The sequence below is a fragment of the Oryctolagus cuniculus genome, chromosome 13, assembly GCF_051225735.1.
Source record: "Oryctolagus cuniculus isolate XC-2025 breed Fujian yellow rabbit chromosome 13, ASM5122573v1, whole genome shotgun sequence".
NCBI lineage: Eukaryota > Metazoa > Chordata > Mammalia > Lagomorpha > Leporidae > Oryctolagus > Oryctolagus cuniculus.
Window position 1 is genome coordinate 91,553,433 of NC_142879.1, and position 14,043 is coordinate 91,567,475.

A 14,043-nucleotide genomic window follows, 5' to 3' on the forward strand; every position below is an offset into this window, starting at 1 on the left:
ACAGCTGGCCAGGGCTACAGAGAGCCTAGAGAGAGAGGTGAGGCTTTGGGCTAAGAGTTTCTCAGTGAAGCAGGAAAAACAAAAAGAACTTGGATCTTTTTTTTTTTTAAGATTTATTTTCTTTATTTGACAGGCAAAGAGACACAGTGAGGAAGAAAGAACGTTCATCCACTGGTTCATTCCACAAATGTTCACAGTGGCTGGTGTTGGGCCAGACTGAAGCCAAGAGCTTCATCTGGGTCTTCCGCATGGGTTGCAGGGGCCCAAGCACTTGCATCATTGTCCCTACTTTCCCAGACACACATTAGCAGGGAGCTAGATCTGAAATATAACAGCCAGGACTTAAACTAGGGTTCCTGTATTGGATGCTGGCATTGCAGGCAGTGGCTTAACCACTGTGCACAATGTTAGCCCCTCTGTCTTTGTTTCAAGTAGGTGCTGGGAAAGGGGACAGGTGGTTGGGTCCCCTCAAAAGCCCTCTGTTGAAGTCTCATCCCTATGGTGATGCTATTAGGAGACAGGACCTCTAAGATGATTAGATTCTGAGAATGGAGCCTTCGTGAATGGGATTCGTGTCTTTATTAAAGAGGCCCAAGGCTCCATGGTCCCTGCACCCAGGTGAGGAAGCAGTCAGAAAGAGCCTTTTATGAGCCAGGATCCACAACTGCCCTCAAGACACTGACAGAATCTGCCAGCACCTTGATTTTGAACTTCTGAACCTTCAGAATGGTGAGAAATGAATTTCTGTCTAGAAAGCCAGACAGTGTAAGGTAGCTTATGATAGCTGTCCACACAGACTGTTAGACACCAGCACATGCCAGCCCCAGATGGAAGGAAATTCTGGGATTTCAGAATGTACCATTGCAAGATGACGCCCCACGGGCTGGCGCTGTGGCATAGCGTGTAAAACTGCTGCCTGCAGTGCCGGCATCCTGTATGGGCACTGGTTCGAGACCCGGCTGCTCCACTTCCAATCCAGCTCTCTGCTGTGGCCTGGGAAAGCAGTAGAAGATGGTCCAAGGCCTTGGGCCCCTGCACCCACGTGGGAGACCTGGAAGAAGCTCCTGGTTCCTGGCTTTGGACCGGCACAGTTCTGGCCGTTGTGGCCATCTGGTGAGTGAATCAGTGGATGGAAGACCGTTCTCCTCTTTCTTTCTCTCTCTGCCTTTCAAATAAATAAATAAATAAATAAACCTTAAAAAAAAGCTGACACCCCTGCCTGGACCCTAAAACCCACAGCCACAGCTTCACCTTGAAAAGCCCCAGGCTTCCCTCGCACGTCTCCATCCGATAGGCACTGCTGGCTTTACCCCAGAGCCCTCGGCAAGGTTCCCACCTCTATTCCCCTGTAGACCCTGCTGTCCCTGCTCTGTGCAGTGTTTCCTTTTGAGCACCGTCACTTGAGCAAAGTCCCTTTGCTGCTGTCATCTGTGTATATTCTGGTCACCAACTTCCTCCCCAAGGCACCTGACAGTCTCTCTCTCTCTCCTTCAACTCCCCACTCCTGGGGTCATCCCAAGCCATCCCATGGCATATGTCATGACCCTAGCACCGTGGTTACTCTGATCCTCCACCTTCTCATGACAAAATACTTTTCCCTGCTCACACTGTGGCTTCCAAGTGCTGCTGGGGGACCATACAGGTTCCAAGAGCATCATTTTTTATATTAACATAGGTAATGGAAAACCCAAGATAAGAGTGGCTTAACCACACCATGTAATATCCCACCCTTCAACGGAATTCTGGACAAGGCAATCTGAAGCTGGCATGGTGGTTGTGTGAAGTCAGCAGATTCTTTCTTTTCTATCATCCTCAAGGAAGTACTGCCTTCTGCTTTTAGGGTTACTGCAAGTACAAGAATGGCTGCCAGGGTGCCAGCCATCAAATCCCCCTTGGCAATAAAAATAAAGGAGATGAGAGTCTTCTCAACACCTTTCACTTTTACCTTTTGGGGCCAGAGTTTACTTAACGCACCCATAATTAGGTATAAGGCAGGCTTGCATATCACCACCCCAATGATGCTGGGGCTGTGGTGGACATCGGTGGGTGTGGAGGAGCAACTGGAAGTCCTGGTTGTACTTTCCTTCTTGCTCTCTGTCCCAACAAATCCTGCCTCCCAGCCTCACCCTACCAACATTTCTGCAACTTAGAACATTCTGTTGGAGCTGGTGTTTAGCCTAACAGTTAAGAAACCAGTATCTCACATCAGAGTACCTAGGTCTGAGTCCTAGCTTTAACTCCTGATTTCAATTAATTTCCTGACTCAAGTGATTGGGCTCCTGCTTCTGGCTCTTGGCTTAGAACTGGCCCTGGTAGGTATATGAGGAGAAAAAAAATGGGACTACACTCGCTTTCTCTTTGTCAAATAAATAAAATTTTTAAAAAATCTGTTGGTGAACTATTAAATATAAAATTATATGACACTAGAGGTTTGCTTCAAAATAAACAGCTACTGCTGGTGATAGTGGTGCGTATGTAGGGGGCACAGGAAACCAAAGCTGATCGCCATTGAAGCTGGATGATGGATTTGTGGTTTTAGCTCACTTTCTTTTCCTTACTTTTGTATGTGTCTGACATTTTCCATAATAACCAATTTTTTTAGAAAGCACACACCTGCCAGTTTTTCCTGCTTTTGTTCATGCTCTCATGCACCAAACGACGAAGTTTCCATCTACTTTTGCTCACTTTTTGTCCCCCAGAGGAGACTTAATATATGTTTGTCCAATGAATGAAATGATTTGTAAAAATTTTTCTCTCTGGGGCTGGCACTATGGTGCAGAAAGTTAAGCTGCCACCCGAGGTGCCGGCATTATATGTGGGCACCAGTTAGAGTCCCAGCTGCTTCACTTCTGATCCAGCTCCTTGCTAATCCACCTGGGAAAGCAGCAGAAAATGGTCCAAGTGTTTGAGTCCCTGCACCCACGTGGGAGACCCGGATGAAGCTCCTGGCTCCTGGCTTTGGCTTGGCCCAGCCCTGGTTATTGCAACCATTTGGGGCAATGAACTAGTGGATGGAAGATTGCCCTCTCTCTCTGCAACTCTGTCTATCAGTTGAATAAATGAAACTTACAAAAAGAAACAAACTCTTTCTGGGGGCCAGCATTGTGGCATAGAGGGTAAAGCCACTGCTGATGACACTGGCATCCTAAAATGGTTCAGGTCCCAGGTGCTCTACTTCCAATACAGCTCCCTATTAATGGCCTGGGAAAAGCAGTGGAAGATGGTCCAAGTGCTTGGGCACCCGTTACCCATGTGGGAGACCCAGATAAAGCTCCAGGCCTCTGGCTTTGGCCTGGCTCAGTCCCTGGCCTTTGTGGTCCTCTGGGGAGTGAGCCAAAGGATGGATGCTCTCTCCTCTGTGTGTGTGTCTTTCCATTTCTCTTTGTAACTCTGATTTTCAAATACATACATAAATCTTCAAAAAAATAACAATTTTCTTTCTGGAAGCTTCTCTCCCCCTTCTTGCCCTACTGAAATTCCTTGTCCTCTGGGGACCATGCGGACATTACTTTTTTTTTTTTTTTTTGACAGGCAGAGTGGACAGTGAGAGAGAGAGACAGACAGAAAGGTTTTCCTTTTGCTGTTGGTTCACCCTCCAATGGCCGCCACGGCTGGCGCGCTGCGGCCGCTGCACCGCGCTGATCCGATGGCAGGAGCCAGGTACTTCTCCTGGTCTCCCATGGGGTGCAGGGCCCAAATACTTGGGCCATCCTCCACTGCACTCACTGGCCACAGCAGAGAGCTGGCCTGGAAGAGGGGCAACCTGGACAGAATCCGGCTCCCCAACTGGGACTAGAACCCGGTGTGCCGGCGCTGCAAGGTGGAGGATTAGTCTAGTGAGCCGCGGCGCCAGCCATGCGGACATTACTTGATCTGTGTAACCCCATCCCAGTCTAAGGCCCTAGCACATTAGTACACAATTGCTATGATGTTGATCACACAGACACTCACTATAAAATCACTGGCCCACCCCCCATCATCACTGATCACCACTAGATTGGTCATCATTAAATCTATTAGCTACCATCCATCTGTGTCCCCAGCAAGTTTGCAAGGACAGTTCTTGGAGGGTGGTGCCATTTCTCAACCACCAATATACCTTCTCTGGCTGACACAGCACCTGGTACACAGAGACGGCCATCAACAAATGCCCGACTTGATATGAGCTTGAAAGCAAAACCTAAGGTTTAATCGGGCTTTCAAAGCACATAGTCCAATCAGCAGACACAGTGCAATCTAGAACTAGGGCGCAGGATGCAGAGGCTTCACTGATTGAGCTACAGACACTGACGTAACGCTGAAGCCGGTCATCAGGACAGAAAGGAGAGGCAGTCAGCCAAGCAAGTGTAAGCGAAAAGAGGAAAAGGGGCTCTCGGAGTTCTGGGAGTGGAGAGCACCGCGAGAAGGCACAGAGTGAAGGCAGGGACAGAGCAAGCAGGCTGCGTCATTTATCCTTTTATTGTTCCAGGGATCGCTTCATGGCTGAGTGTTCCAGTAAAACGCACAAATGAGACCCCAGGGACAGGGCTGTCTGCCCTGGCCATTTAGCATTTTAACAGCCGGTGCTGTCCCTTCCAGGAAGCGGCCTCTCTTTATCTCTCTCCCCAGTGCTGTGGACCTGGGACAGTGAACCTTCCTGACTGCCACACACCCCCACCCCGAGAGCCGCCTTGGGAACACCAGCTTGTACCCCTCCTCATCTGCCAGGAAAAGAAGCAGAACCCTAAGTTCGAGTCCTAGGTGATCTGTGGCTGACCCTGAGGATCTGTGGCAAAGGCTCTGGGCTCAAGGGGTCAGGCCAGGAAGACGAAGGGACATCAGCCTGAAGCCCAGAACAAGCCATCTCCTGGCTCCTTGACTGGGTTTCCCTTTTTCCCTCCTGAGACAGGAAAACCAACCCCGCAGTAGGTCCAGCCCACCCGATGTGGAGACAGAGAGGAGGTCCCCAAAGGGGACATGGGTATCCCCAGTGAGTATGGCAATGAAGAACGGAAGTGGGGGAGGGGAAAGGAAGAGAAGAGGGAGGAGGAGGGGCAGCAACACAGCACTGTGTCCTTGCACTGGGGCTGGGGCAGGGCTGTGCCAAAGCCTGGGGCCAGGGAGGAAGGTGGCATGGGTGCCCAAGCAAGGCACCTGCCGCCTGCAGCATCTTCGTGGCCCTTACTTTTCTCCTCTTTAGAACCCAGTGGAGGATAAATTACCTTTGTGCTGGTGTTGGTGTGAAATACTGAAGGAGTTCCTGAGGGTGGATCCCCCCACCCCGCTGGGGAACAGGAATGGGCAACTTGGGGGCAGCAGCGGGGGTCCAGACAGAGGCGGGGGAGGCAGGGAGGGCCGCTTGCTTCTGTTCAGGACAGACTAGGCAGCATCCCTGTGTCAAACACACTGAGCCTCCCGTGCTTCTCCATTCCAGAAACCGTTTGTTGCTCAAAGTTACACACACACAAAGACACACACACACACACACACCAAAACAGAAGCCACTGTTGTGCTTCTGGGAAAGACCCCTGGACACGAGGACAAGCCCTGGAGGATACGCCAGGCTGTGCATGGCCAAGACCTGGGGCGTGGAGTCCTCCTCTTTTAATTGCAGCCCGGGGTGGCCTCAGCCTAGCTCCGCAGTGGGGAGGGCTGGCCCCGTGTGAGGGTCCTGGGTGTGCCTGCAGAGCCAGGACCACGCTGTCGGGGATAAATCAAGTTGCTGTTGTAACTGCCCTGTGTTTATTCTCACCCGGCAACAGCAAGCTGCAAGTGGTGGGAACGGGAGGCAAATCCTCGTCCTTATCAGCGAGTGGCTCGCGTCCAACCACAGGGTCTACCCAGAGGAGGAGTGGGTACCCGCGGACGTGCAGCAAGCACAGTTCAAAGTGTTCTGTGCTGTGTGGGCGCCCGGGGCTGCCTGAGGTGCCGCTGCAGTGATAACCCTGTGTTGCAAAGTCTCCTGGGCGGGCGGACGGAGGAAAAAAAAAGCTTCAAAGTGCTTTCTTGATGGGATTCTCTTGGCAAGAAACAGAGCTGTGTTTTTCAGTCAGCTTTAATTCCTCGGAGCAGGCGAGGCCTGACCCTTGGGTTGCCGGTTCCTGGGCGGATGGGAGGGGTTTCTTCCACTTCAAAGCCAGAGGCACAGGACCCTTTCTGGGGGATACATTGGTCAAGTGGGGCTTGTCATTGTCACCAGAAGGCAGTTGTATGGGGCGGCCCAGGGGCTGGTGAGCAGAGGGCATGGTAGCTGTGTTCCCCTCCAAAATTTTTTTTGAAGATTTATTTATTTGAAAGGGAGAGAGAGAGAGAAATAGGGAGGGAGAGAGAGAGAGAGAGAGAGAGATCTTCCACCTGCTGGTTCACTTCCCAATCAGCTGCAACAGCATGGCTTGGACCAAGCCAAAGCCAGGAGCCAGGAGCATCTTCCAGGTCTGCCCACCCAGGGACAGGGACTTGGGCCATCTTCCACTGCTTTCTCCAGTGCAGTAGCAGGGAGCTGGATCAGAAGTAGAACAGCTGGGACTCCACTGCAGGTGGAGGCTTAACCTTCCAACACCACAGGGCTGACCCCCACCCTCCTGAAAATTAAGATTTGTGTTTCACCAGCAACATATATATTTGTGTAAGTAAACAAAATTACATTTGAGAATGATTCCCAAGTGGCATAGCAGGAAGCAGCTGTCCTTTGTTCGATCAACTGTAGAGTTTGCCTTTATTATGGCTGAGACAATGGGTCCGGGACCCCAGTGAAGGTGCTTCTCTTATTCCATCCAGCCCAGACCACCACACTGAGTTCTGAGTTCTGCTTGATGCTTTCCCTGGATTGGATACAATTTCTAATGGAGGGACCAGCACTGTGGCATAATGAGTAAAGCTGCATCCTACAGTGAGACATCCCATATGGGCTCTGGTTCGAGTCCCAACTGTCCCACTTCCAATCCAGCTCTCTGCTATGGCCTAAGAAAGCAGTAGAAGATGGCTCAGGTGCTTGGGCCCTGTGGGAGAAGAAGCTCCTGGCTCTTGGCTTAGGATCAGCTCAGCTCTGGCTGTTGGGTCCCTCTGGGGAGTGAACCAGCAGATGGAAGACCCCCCTCTCTCTTTCTGAATCTGCTTCTCTGTAACTCTGACTTTCAAGTAAATAAATCAATCTTTAAAAAAAATGTCAAATGGAGCTCTAGGAATCATCTGGAGACCAGAATGAGGCTCTCACCAGACATCAGTACTGTGAAAGGTACAGGTGTTTGTTACTGAAGTCTCCTGAGTTAAGGTGTTTTGGTACAGCAGCCTGAGCCAAGAAAAGAGAAAAAAATGAAAGTATAGTATCAATATATACAGGGTCTGGGGGACAGTTCCATGGAATGATGTTGTGCACGGTGGCCGTAAAGAAAACACATGCACACAACAAGAGAGACGAGGAGGCTACTTCCTTAAAACCCTCTTTAACCTAAACTGCTTCACTCCCCAACAATCACCCATGTATTTCCATAGCCCTTTTGGTTAGCCTCCCCTTTTCCCACCAGTGAAAAATAGACAGCAAGGTATAGAGTTGATGTGGGTTTGACTGGTTTCAAGGTCACAGAAAGCTGTCAATCCAGAGGAGATGGTTTGTCAGGATGGACTAAGCTGGCGGAGACACAGGTAAAATAAGTGGACAGATTTTAAAGATACAAAGGATATAAAATTAACGGGACTAGTGGTTGGGAATGGGGTCAGGTGTGTGGTCATTCTTCATTATTTGTGGATTCCAGATTTGCAAATTTACTCTAAAATCTTCTTGTTCTATTAAAATCAGTGCCCTTGGTGCTTTCAGGGTCATTTTTGACATGCAAAGAGCAGTAGAACAGCTGAGTTGCCCAAGGCCCACACAACCAGCTGAGGTGGGACATGGCAATGCCTTATCTTGGTGATTTTGCTGTTTCAAGTGGTCCTTGGGGTGGAGGTCTGGCACTGTGGTTAAGATGCTGATGGGGGCCAGTGCCGCAGCTCACTAGGCTAATCCTCCGCCTAGCGGTGCCGGCACACCAGGTTCTAGTCACGGTTGGGGCACCAGATTCTGTCCTGGTTGCCCCTCTTCCAGGCCAGCTCTCTGCTGTGGCCCGGGAAGGCAGTGGAGGATGGCCCAAGTCCTTGGGCCCTGCACCCCATGGGAAACCAGGAGAAGCACCTGGCTCCTGGCTTCGGATTGGCGCAGTGCACCGGCCGCAGCGCGCCAGCCGCGGCGGCCATTGGAGGGTGAACCAACGATAAAAGGAAGACCCTTCTCTCTGTCTCTCTCTCTCTCACTGTCCACTCTGCCTGTCAAAAAAAAAAAAAAAAAAAAGATGCTGATGGAGAGCATGCATTGTGGTGCAGCTTGTGAAACTGCTGTTTGGGACGCCTGCATCCCATATCCAGCGTGCCTGCTGTCAAGTCCTACCTCTGTTTCCAATCCAGCTTCCTGCTGATGCGCATCTCGGGAGGCAGCAGGTAATAGCTCGAGTACTTGGGAGCCTGTCACCATGTGGGAGACACAGATTGGGTGCTTAGATCCTGGCTTCCATCTTTCCCAACCACGATTATTGTAGGCATTGGTGACTGGACCAGTAGATGGAGGTTCCATGCTTGTCCGTATTTGTCTCTGTCTCCACCTTTCAAACAAAACAAAAAAATTAAGATTTATTTATTTATTCAAAGGGCTGAGTGACACAGAGAGGGAGGGAGAGAGAGAGAGGGAGAGTGGGGGAGAGAGAGAGAAAAATCTTCTGTCTGCTGGTTCACTCCCCAAATGGCCAGAGCAGCCAGATCTGGACCAGGCCAGGTGCCAGAAGCATCTAGCTCTCCCATACGGGTGACAGGGGCCCAAGTACATGGGCCGTCTTCTGCTGCTTTCCCAGGTGCATTGTCAAGGAACTGGGTTGGAAGTGGAGCAATATGGCTGCCAGCACTGAAGAGGTATTTAACCTGCTTCACCACAAGACCAAAAAAAATTTTAATGGCCCTGAGATATAGTGTAAAAGTGCTATCTATTGTTTCTAATTACAAGAAGGCTATAATGTGCCTCCTGGAAAAAGTACCTCTGATGGGTGTGTTTCATTCAGACTCCAGCTAGAGTGTAATGGGTTCAACGTTAATGAACCAACAGTATGTATGGAATGCCTTTCAACAGAAATGAACACACAATGTATGCTGGCCAGTTGATGATGATGTTGTCATTAGAGACTGGTCAGGAGCCTACTGTGTCTCCTCTAAGAGCAACAGTTCAGTGTTCACTAATTCAGTGTTCACCATGACCTCATAGAACATAACAACCACAACTAACGAGAATTGGCTGTGGTTTCATTCAGGGTTCTGGCATGAGTAATTGACAGTGGTGTAATTTGCTGAACTAAAGCTCAACTCAGAGAGAACGAGGTTATTCAACAGGAAGACATAATAAAGCTCTGTAATTCTCCTGGGATTCCTGGGCATTATTTTGGTATCATGAGCCCCTTTGTGGCTGGACAAGTCCCAAGCTATTCTACGACATTACTTGGATCGAGTAAAACAAAAGTCATTCTAGGTACTCATTCAGTCCAATGTCTCTTATTTATTTATTTATTTATTTGAAAGGCAGAGCTACACAGAGAGAGGAGAGGCAGAGAGAGTGAGAGAGGTCTTCCATCCGCTGGTTCACTCCCCAATTGGCCACAATGCCTGGAGCTGCGCCGATCCAAAGCCAACAGCCAGGAGCTACTTCTGGGTCTCCCATGCGGGTGCAGGGGCCCAAACACTTGGGCCATCTTCTGCTTTCCCAAGACATAGCAGAGAGCTGGATCAGAAGTGGAGCAGCTGGGTCTCGAACCGGTGCCCACATTGGATGCTAGCACTGCAGGCTGCAGCTTAATTGGCTACACCACAGTGCCGGCCCCATCAGTTCAATGTCTTTTATTGTTCTCACACCTTACATGTCTTTGTGCTTCCCAGTGTCATTCTCCAAACTCAGAAGGATATTCACTGGGGATAGATGCCCTGAACACAACAGGAACATTGCCAATAGAAATTTGTGATGAGCCCAGAGCCCACCAACAGCAAGTAGAAGAGTGGAGAAGCTGTCAGACGTGTAGAAGACTGTTGAGCGAGACGAGAAAGAGGAACTTATACCGAACCAGGCCAGCATCTTAAGGAAGCTAACCCAGGCTGAGCGCCTGGAAGATACGCCACGGGAAAAAATCGCAGAAGTAAGCATATTGAATGCCTTAAATATCAAGGAGAAGTAGATGGGAGAGAAGAAGGGAAAGGCAGCAAAATAAAGAATAAGAAGGAACTTACACGGAGAATTCAAATCTGTCTGCTACGCTGAGGGGTACAGTTTTCTCATGGAGCTGAACTTGCCTGAATCCCATGAGCTTTCACCACCCTGGGAGTCCTCCCACTCTGATAAAACAGAGCGTGGAATGGAAAACAATGTTCCCTGGGCCAAATCCAGCCCATCTTTTGTTTTTGTATGGCCCATCAGCTAAGACTACTTTTTACATTTTTAATGATTGAAAAAACAAGTTCAGGGAGTGATCAAATTCAGGGAAAATTGTGTGAAACTTAAGTTTCAGGGGCCTTAAGTGAATTTTTTTGGAACACAGCCTCGCTCGCTCGTTCATTGACGTGTTGTCCAGGGCTGCTTCATTGCGACAATAGCAGAGCTGAGAGGCTGAGACAGAAACCATATGGCCTAAAATATTTACTATCTGGCCCTTTACACAAAGTGTTTGCTAACCTTTAAACTGGAGCTAGCCTTTTAAGTACTGTACTCAGATACTGCTCTCTGGGAGAACAGGCCCAAGGGCCCATGGCAGCAGCTGAGTGCCACTGACACCCTTTACATTGAGAGGAGGGGGTAGGAAGGGGGGCTTATGATTCCTTAGGTGATGGCCACAAAATCAACACGGACTGTCAGAGTCTCTGTCTTTCACTTTCTTTATGGATGAACGTTAAGCAAAACCAGCATAGCCACATCATAAAACAGAATCTCAGAAATCAGTCCAGCATGGTAGAAGGACCATCCAACTCTAAATGTCCCCCATTCATTTCCCTTGCAAAATGATTGTCTCAAGGGACGGGGCCTGTGCTGTGGCACTGCAGGTTAAAGCCTCCGCCTGCAGTGCCAGCATCCCATGTGGACACCAGTTCGAGTCCCAGCTGCTCTACTTCCAATCCAGCTCCTTGCTAATGCGGCTGGGAAGGAAGCAGAAGATGGCTCAAGTCCCTGGGTCCTTGCACCCATGTGGGAGACTCGTATGAACCTCCTGACTCCTGGCTTAGGCCGGGCCCAGCCCTAGCCATTGTGACCATTTGGGGAATGATCAGTGGATGGAAGATCTCTCTCTCTCTCTCTCGCTCTCGCTCTCGCCCTCGCCCTCGCTATCACTCTCATTCTCACTCTCTCCTTCTCTCTCTGTAACTCTGCCTTTCAACCAAAATAAATAAATCTTAAAAGAAAATGGAAGAATACTGTTCAGGGCCAGTGTGTTCGTGGCACATTGAGTCCTGCTGGCTCCGCTTCCAATCAAGCTTTGTGCTGATGCTCCTGAGAAGGCAACAAAATAAATCATGGTTCAAGTGCTTGGACTCTATCAACCATATGAGGGACCTGAATGTTCTTGGCTTTGGGTTTGACCTGGTCTAGACCTGGCTGGTTTGACCTGGCCCAGATATTTGGGGAGTGAGCAGCCAGAGGATGGGAGATCTCTCTCTGGCTCTGCCTTTCAATCACTAAATAAATGAATTCATTAAAAAAAAAAAGAAAATAAAGATAACTGTTTATTATTCTTCTATTTCCCAGCTGGAAAAGCTGAGAACCCTCTTCCTAATGTCAAAGCTTGAAATTGTGTTTCAGTGGCTGGTGCTGTGGCGTAGCGAGTAAAACCTCCTGCAGTGCCAGCATCCCATATAGGTGGCAGTTCGGGTCTTGGCTGCTCCACTTCCAATCTAGACCCCTGCTAGTAGCCTGGGAAAGTAGTGGAAGATGGCCCAAGTGCTTGGGCCCCTGCACCTGCATGGGAGACTTGAAGAAGCTCCTGGCTCCTGGGTTCAGCCTGGCCCAGACCTGACTATTGTGGCCTTTTGGGGAATGAACTAGTGGATGGAAGAGCTCTCTCTCTCTTTTTCTCTTTCATGTATCTCTGTCTTTCAAATAAATGAATGAATGAATCTTAGAGAGAGAGAAAATGTGCCCCACCCTGGCCTTCTCTTAAGTGCAGACTGGCCCTGCCTGGTGGCAGCTGCCTCCCTGGTCAGGCTCCTCCACATGTGCATGTCCCAGCCGTCTGCTCTGTCAGGCAAACCTGTCAGACCAGGCAGCCTCAGCAGCCAGGCTCAGCCCCAACTGCCGCCTGTGATACAGATATATGCTCATATAGCTCTGTGTGTCCATGTTCGTACTGCTGGCCAAGAGTTCCTTGTATAGATTTTGCAATAAAATTTTTAAATGCTGTACATTTTAGAGTAAAATATAACAGCATCTAATAAAGACATTGTAGCAAAGCTCCATTCCCGATTGGATGGAAAGGTTGGTGTCTTTACCCTTAAAAAAGTGGTGTTTTGTGTTTTTTTTTTTTTTTTTTTTTTAAAGAACAGAAGTTGGGAGTGACACTGTGGTGGAGCAGGTAAAGCTACCACCTGCAATGCTGGCATCTCATGTGGGTGCTGGTTTGAGTCCTGGCTGCTCCACTTCTGACCCGGCCCCTGGCTAATGTGCCTGGGAAAGCAGCAGAAGATGGCCCAAGTCCTTTGGCCCCTGCACCCACAGGGGAGATGTAGAAGAAGCGCCAAGCTCCTGGCTTCAGATTGGTTCCTGCCTTTGCAATTATTTGGGAAGTGAACCAGCAGATGGAAGACCTCTCTCTCCTTCTCTGCCTCTTTGTAATCTGCCTTTCAAATAAATAAATAAATCTTTTTTTAAAAGATTTTTTAATTTATTTATTTGACAGGTAGAATTACACACAGTGAGAGAGAGAGACAGAGAGAAAGGTCTTCCTTCCATTGGTTCACTCCCCAAATGGCCCCAGTGGTGGAAGCTATGCCAAGCCGAAGCCAGGAGCCAGGTGCTTCTTCCAGGTCTACCATGCGGGTGCATGGGCCCAAGCACTTGGGCCATCTTCTACTGTTTTCCCAGGCCACAGCAGAGAGCTGGACTAGAAGAGGAGCAACTGGGACTAGAACAGGTGCCCATATGGGATGCCGGCGCCGCAGGCGGAGGATTAACCTCTGTGCCATGGTGCCTGTCCCAATAAATCTTTTTTTTTTTTTTTAAAGAACAGAAGGAATTAGAGAGAGCAGGAGTTCAAGTCAGATACTTTACATCCTAAGGAAAGAGCCACTACACCAAAAAATAAGAATTATTCCTTTCTGAAATGTTTTTATAAAGTGGATAGTAGCTCATCTACAATAGAAGCCCACATTCAAAGACCCCCTGCTGGGGCTAGGGTAGCAATACAAACAGCTGTGAATATATACACTCAGAAGCACATGTGCTCATGCATTGGAAATCCAGAGTGTATTTCTTATGCTTCAGGTCTGTTTTGTAAACCATATACGAGTATCCCCAGCACCTCTTCAATTACTTGACAAACATGAAGAGTTCAGATGAACATTTTTAGAATGCATAATGGGCAGTGCTGGCTTCAGAATCCACCCAAGATAAAGGAGATCTGACCAGACCCAATTGGCACAAGCAATTTTTCTTGTGAAGAAAAGTGGGAGGGAGGGAAGGAAGAGGGGTTTATACTTCCTGGCTGTTGTGGCCATTTGGGGAATGAGCCAGCAGATGGAATTCTCTCTCTCTCTCTCTCCCTCTCTCTCTCTCTCTCCCTCTTTCTCTCTCTCTCTCTAATTCTGATTTTCAAGTAAATAAAAAAGTAAGGTAAGTTCATTTTGGTGCAACCAGTCTTGACATTCATGCATAGTTTTATCATGGTATATATTTTCCATGAGCTTTTGATGACCCCTTATAGATGAAATCGTGCTGCTTTTTTCTTAAGAATGTTTTTTATTAAGAATGTTCAGTAACAAGTGTTTATCCATCTCTCTGAGCAGAGGGATAGCTCCAGA

At 48.8% G+C, this 14,043-nt stretch overlaps 1 long non-coding RNA gene across 4 annotated transcripts in view; it reads right to left on the minus strand.

Moving 5' to 3' along the window:
* The window catches only part of LOC149122744 (uncharacterized), a 40,739-nt gene that overhangs the window by 22,200 nt on the left and 4,496 nt on the right, over nt 1-14,043 (minus strand). For 3 of the 4 annotated variants that reach the window (XR_016219159.1, XR_016219161.1, XR_016219158.1), the window contains exon 2: nt 8,399-8,609. This is a non-coding gene — a long non-coding RNA (uncharacterized LOC149122744). Of the gene's footprint in view, nt 1-5,347; nt 8,278-8,398; nt 8,610-14,043 lie in introns of those variants that run through there. The other variant, XR_016219160.1, reaches the window with a different exon arrangement.